The following is a 6788-nucleotide window of genomic DNA, read 5'->3' on the forward strand; positions in this document are numbered from 1 at the left end:
AAGTTTGGAGCTTCAACTTCAGCATCAGATATTCCCATGAATATTCAGCATTGATTCCCTTCAGAAATGACTGGTTTGGTCCCCTTTCTGTCCAGGGGACTCTCAAGAGTCTTCTCCAGCACCACAATTCAACAGCATCAATTTTTCAGCGCTCAGCCTTCTTTATGGTCCAGCGCTCACATCCACACATGACCCCTGGGAAAATCATAGCTTTGACTAGACACACCTCTTTTACTAATGTGATGTCTCTGCTTTGTATTATGTGATCTAGGTTTGTCATAGCTTCTCTTTCAAGGAAACAGCGTCTTTTAATTTCATGGCATCTTTTAATTTGGGGCTTCCCTCGTAGCTCAGTTGGTAAAGAATCTGCCTGCAGTGCAGGAGATCTGGGGTCAATTCCTGGCTCAGGTAGATCCCCTGGAGAAGGAAATGGCAACCCACTTCAGTATTCATGCCTACAGAATCTCATGGACAGAGGAGCCTGGGAGGCTACAGCCCATGGGGTCACAAGAGTCGGACACGACTTAGTCACTAAACCACCACCACCACCGTCATGGCTGCATCCACCATCCACAGTGATTTTGGAGAAGAAAATTAAATCTTCCATTGTTTCTACTTTTTTCCTCATCTGTTTGCCATGAAGTGTTGGGACCAGATGCCATGATCTTAGTTTCTTGAATGTTGAGTTTTAAGCCAGCTTTTTCATTCTCTTCTTTCACTCTCATCAAGAGTCTCTTTAGTTCCACTTCACTTTATGCCATAAGGGTGGTATCATATGCATATCTGAAGGTATTGATATTTCTCCCGGCAATTTGATTCCAGCTTGTGTTCATCCATCTGGGAATTTTCATGATGTACTGTGCATATAACTTAAATAATCAGGGTGACAATATGCAGCCTTAATGTACCCATATCCCAATTTTGAACCTGTCTGTTGTTCCTTGTCCACTTCTAACTGTTGCTTCTTGACCTGTATACCGGTTTCTCAGAAGGCAGGAAAGGTGGTCTGGTATTCCCATCTCTTTAATAATTTTGCAGTTTCCTGTGATACACACAGGCAAAGGCTTTTGCATAGTCAAACAAGTAGAAGTTTTTCTGGAATTCTCTTGCTTTGTCTATGACCCAATGGAGATTACCAATTTGATATCTGAGTCCTCTGCCTTTTCTGAATCCAGCTTGTACATATTGAAGTTCTCTTTTCAGATACTGTTGAAGCGTAGCTTGAAGGATTTTGAGCATTCCCTTGCTTGCATGTGAAATGAGCGCAATTATATGATAGTTTGAACATTCGTTGGCATTGCACTTCTTTGGGATTGGAATGAAAGCTTACCTTTTCCAGTCCTGTGTCCTCTGCTGAGTGGTCCAAATTTGCTGGCATATTGAGTGCAGTACTTTAACAACATCATCATTTAGGGTTTGAAATAGCTCAGCTGAAATTCCATCACCTCCACTAGCTTTGTTCTTAGGAATGCTTGCTAAGGCCCACTTGACTTCACAGTCCTGGATGTCTGGCTCTAAGTGAGTGATCACAACATCACTGTTATCTGGGTCATAAAGACCTTTGTTGAACAGTTATTCTGTATATCCTTGCCACCTCTTCTTAAAATCTTTTGCTTCTGTTGTGTCCCTATAGTTTCTGTCCTTTATTGTGCCCATCTTTGCATGAAATGTTCCCTTGGTATCTCTAATTTTCTTGAAGAGAACTCTAGTCTTTCCCATTCTATTTTTCCCTCTATTTCTTTGCATTGTTCACTTGAAAATGCTTTCTTATTACTCCTTGCTGTTCTTTGGAAATCTGCATTCAGATTGGTATATCTTTCCTTTGCCTTTTGCTTCCCTTTGTTCTCAGGTATTTGTAAGGCCTCCTCAGACAACCATTTAGCCTTTTTCATTTCTTTTTCTTGTGGATGGTTTTGGTTACCACCTCCTATACCTTGTTCTGAACCTTCATCTTTAGTTTTTCAGGCAGTCTTCCTACCAGATCATATCCCTTGAAACTATTCCTCACCTCCACTGTATAATCATAAGGAACTTGATTTAGGTCATATTTGAATGGCCTAGTGATTTTCTCTACTTTCTTCAACTTAAGTCTGTATTTTGCAGTAAGGAACTTATGATCTGAGCCAGAGTGAGCTCCGGGTCATGTTTATGCAGACTATATAGAGCTTCTCCATCTTCAGCTGCAAGTTATTCCTTTAGTTCCTACTTTTCCATTCCAGTCCCCTATTATGAAAAGGACATTTTTTGGGGATGTTAGTTCTAGGCTGTGATGTACATCTTCATAGCACCACTGGACTCTAGCTTCTTTGGCATCAGTGGTTGGAGCATAGACTTGGATTACTGTGATGCTGAATGCTTTGCCTTAGAAATGAACCAAGATCATTCTGTCCTTGTAGACACTGCACCCAGTACCTGCAGTTTGCACTCTTTTTTTGACTATGAGACTGGTCCATTTCTTCTAATGGATTTTTGCCCACAGATACAATGGTAATCTCAATTAAATTCACCCATTCCTGTCCATGTTAGTTGTCTGATTTCTTAAATGTTGATGGTCACTCTTGCCATCTCCTGCTTGACCAATTTCCATTGATTCATGGACCTAACATTCAAGGTTCCTATGTAGTACTGTTCTTTACAGCATCAGACTTTACTTTTACCACCAGACACATCCACAACTAAGTGTCATTTTGACTTTGGCCCAGTCTCTTCATTCTTTCTGGAGCTATTTCTGGGCTCTTCCCCAATAGCATATTAGACACCTACTGACCTGGGGGCTCAGGTATCTCCCCCTGGTATGATCTCCTGGTATCATATCTTTTTGCCTTTTCATGATGTTCATGGGGTTCTCGAGGCAAGGATACTGAAGTGGTTTGCTATTCTCCTCTCCAGTGGACTGCATTTTGTTAGAATTCTCCACCATGACCTGTCCACCTTGGGTGGCCCTGCAAAGCCTGGCCCGTAGCTTTTGAGTTACACAAAGGTGTGATCCATGTGATCATTTAGGTTAGCTTTGTGTGATTGTGGTTTTCATTCTAGAGAATAGGGCATTGTAGTTCTTCTGTCTGCCCTCTGAAGAATGAGTTTAAGAGGCTTGTGGAAGCTTGCTGATGGGAGGGACTGGCTATGAGGAAACCTGGCTCTTGCTCTATTGGGCAGGGTAATGCTCAGTAAATAAATAAATAAAAATTAGAAAAGCATAAAGAAATATGTAATTATATCAATATGAGTAAAATCCTTAATGACATTCGTAGCCATTAGTTTGTTATTGAATACCTCATTAAAGGATTTTGAACACAGAGAGAAATATGTGAGATGTAGCTAATATGGAGGAGGATGATACTTCCCTCTGCCCTTCTAGGTTTTTGCAGGTGGTCGAAGAATTAAACTGATGTGAGACAGATTAATAGGATAAAATAAATGTATAATAACACATAGACATGAGAGAGACCCAGGAAAACTGAATAACTCATCAACATGGCCAAAGCCCAGAGCCAAAGAGAAAAGAAAATTTTAATGGTAGTTCTTTGGGACCTGAAAGGAATAGGAAGGCAGTTCACATGGAGATGGGAAAGGGAATGTTGGTAAATGAATGTTTTCTGTGCCAGGCAGAGACCCCGGGCCACAGAGTGGACTCTCATCTCTAGGCCCTGCCAAGATTTCGCCACCACACCTTGCCCATAATCTTTGCAGCTATCTCTGGTCATAGTTCTCTTCAGGGAACAGGACCTTTGTCTAAGTTCTTTCAGGCAGTTAGGCCAAAGGTCAGGTTCCTTTCTGAATCTTTTGGCCTTGATTGTTTTCAGTTAGAATAATCTGTGTATCAAAAGAGACATTTTGAGATGGCATGTTTTGCTCTCCCCATACTAACTAGGAAAGTAAAAACAATTACAGTAAAGAAGAGAAATTTAAAAAGTTATTAATCCTAGTTTCCTTTGTATGACATTTACATTTTGAAAGATACATGTTAACATATAAAAACACTGTGTGAAATAACAGCCTATGAAGGAAAAATCTGATTTACTTTGCATTGTTCTTTGGAAAATCATGGAATGTTTAAATAAAAGTACATTTACAGTCACTGTTTAGAGTCAATGGCAGCAAATATTTCTTGCAGTATATTGCTTTACAATGTTGTGTTAGCTTCTATTCCATACTAAAAATAATCAGACATACATATACATATATCCTCTCACTTTGGATTTCCCTCGCATTGAGGACATCCCAGTGAATTAAGGAGAGTTCCCTGTGCTATACAGTATATTCCCAACAGTTGTCTATTTTATACATAGTATCAATAGTGTGTATGTGTCAATCCCAATATTCTAATTCCTCCCACCCTAACCCTTTCCCCCTTGGTACCATACATTAGTTCTCTATATCACTGTCTTTATTTCTGCTTTGCAAATAGGGTCACCTGTGCCATTCTTCTCGATCCCACATATATACATTAATTTTCAATCTTTGTTTTTCTCTTTCTGACTTCCTTCTCTGTATAACACTCTCTAGGTCCATCCACCTCTCTAACAATGACACAATTTTGTTCATTTTTATGACTGAGTAATATTCCACTGGGTTACCCTGGTGGGTCAATGGTAAATAATCTGCCTGCCAATGCAGGAACTGTGATTTCAATCTCTGGGTCAGGAAGACTCCTGAAGAAGGAAATGGCAACACACCCCAGTATTTTTACCTGGGAAATCCCAAGGACAGAGCATTCTGGTGAGCTACAGTCCTTGGGGTCTCAGAAGAATCACATACAACTTAGTGACAAAATAACAAGAACAATATTCCATCACATATACCTTCCACAGCTTCTTTATACTTGCATCTGTCGATGTACATCTACGTTTCTTCCATGTGCTGGTTGTTGTAAACAGTCCTGCAGTGAACATTAGAGTGCTTGTCTCTTTTTGAATTATGGGTCTGTGGTCTCTATGGCAGAGTTAATGCTGACCTGTAAGAAGGCTTACGCCAAGGAGGACCTCTAGGACTGCTTCTGCCAGTGCCCCCATCCCTGTGGTGAGCCCCAGCTGACCCATGCCTCCACAGGAGACTGTCAAACACTTGGAGGTAGGTCTGATTCAGTCTCCTGTGGAGTAAATGCTCCTTTTCTCTGGGTCTTGGTGCATGCGAGACTTTGTTTGTGCCCTCCAAGAGTGGTGTGTCTGTTTCCCTACTTGTGGGAGTCCTATAATCAAATCCCACTGCCCTTCAAGGTCAGATGACCAGGGAATTCCAAGTCCCTTTGTCAGAACTGCAGGCTGGGTTCCTTGATGTGAGGTGCAGAGCTTTCACAATCGTGGGAGAACTTCTTTGGTATTTTTGTTCTCCAGTTACCTACTCAGAGGGTATGGGATTTGAATTCATTGTGATTGTACCCCTCCTATTATCTTGTTGCGACTTCCACTTTTTCTTTGAATTTGGGGTATCATTTTTGGTGTGTTCCAGCGTCCTCCTGTTGATAGTTGTTCAACAGCTAGTTGCAGTTATGGTGCAGGAGGAGATGAACAGACATCCTCCTACACCACTGTCTTGAAACAGAAGCCTCTGAAATACAGTTTGGAGTAGGGAGATGACAGGAGAACTGAAGGACACTAGGTCTGCCTCAGGCTGGGAGGAGTGGAACAGTGTGGCCTCTCGACAGATGCAGACCAAATGTCTATTTCCAGCTCTGTCACAAGTCTTGTGAACTTGAGAATATTACCAAATTGATTTTTTAAATTTTTTTTAATCTGCAAAATTGGTGAGTCTTCTAAACCCTAAGTTCTTTGGCCCATTTTTTGATTGGGTCATTTATTTTTCTGGAATTGAGCTGTAGGAGTTGCTTGTATATTTTTGAGATTAGTTGTTTGTCAGTTGCTTCATTTGCTATTATTTTCTCCCATTCTGAAGGCTGTCTTTTCACCTTGCTTATAGTTTCCTTGTTGTGCAGAAGCTTTTAAGTTTAATTAGGTCCCATTTGTTTATTTTTGCTTTTATTTCCAATATTCTGGGAGGTGGGTCATAGAGGATCCTGCTGTGATGTATGTCGGAGAGTGTTTTGTCTATGTTCTCCTCTAGGAGTTTTATAGTTTCTGGTCTTAAGTTTAGATCTTTGATCCATTTTGAGTTTATTTTTGTGTATGGTGTTAGAAAGTGCTCTAGTTTCATTCTTTTACAAGTGGTTGACCAGTTTTCCCAGCACCACTTGTTAAAGAGATTGTCTTTAATCCATTGTATATTCTTGCCTCCTTCGTCAAAGATAAGTTGTCCATATGTGCGTGGATTTATCTCTGGGCTTTCTATTTTGTTCCATTGATCTATATTTATGTCTTTGTGCCAGTACCATACTGTCTTGATGACTGTGGCTTTGTAGTAGAGCCTGAAGTCAGGCAGGTTGATTCCTCCAGTTCCATTCTTCTTTCTCAAGATAGCTTTGGCTCTTCGAGGTTTTTTGTATTTCCATACAAATTGTGAAATTATTTGTTCTAGCTCTATGAAGAATACGTTGGTAGCTTGATAGGGATTGCATTGAATCTATAAATTGCTTTGGGTAGTATACTCATTTTCACTATATTGATTCTTCCAATCCATGAACATGGTATATTTCTCCATCTATTAGTGTCCTCTTTTATTTCTTTTACCAGTGTTTAATAGTTTTCTATATATAGGTCTTTAGTTTCTTTAGGTAGATATATTCCTAAGTATTTTATTCTTTTCGTTGCAATGGTGAATGGAATTGTTTCCTGAATTTCTCTTTCTATTTTCTCATTATTAGTGTATAGGAATTCAAGGGATTTCTGTGTGTT

The sequence above is a fragment of the Bos mutus genome, unplaced genomic scaffold (assembly GCF_027580195.1).
Source record: "Bos mutus isolate GX-2022 unplaced genomic scaffold, NWIPB_WYAK_1.1 CTG1431, whole genome shotgun sequence".
Classification (NCBI taxonomy): Eukaryota; Metazoa; Chordata; class Mammalia; order Artiodactyla; family Bovidae; genus Bos; species Bos mutus.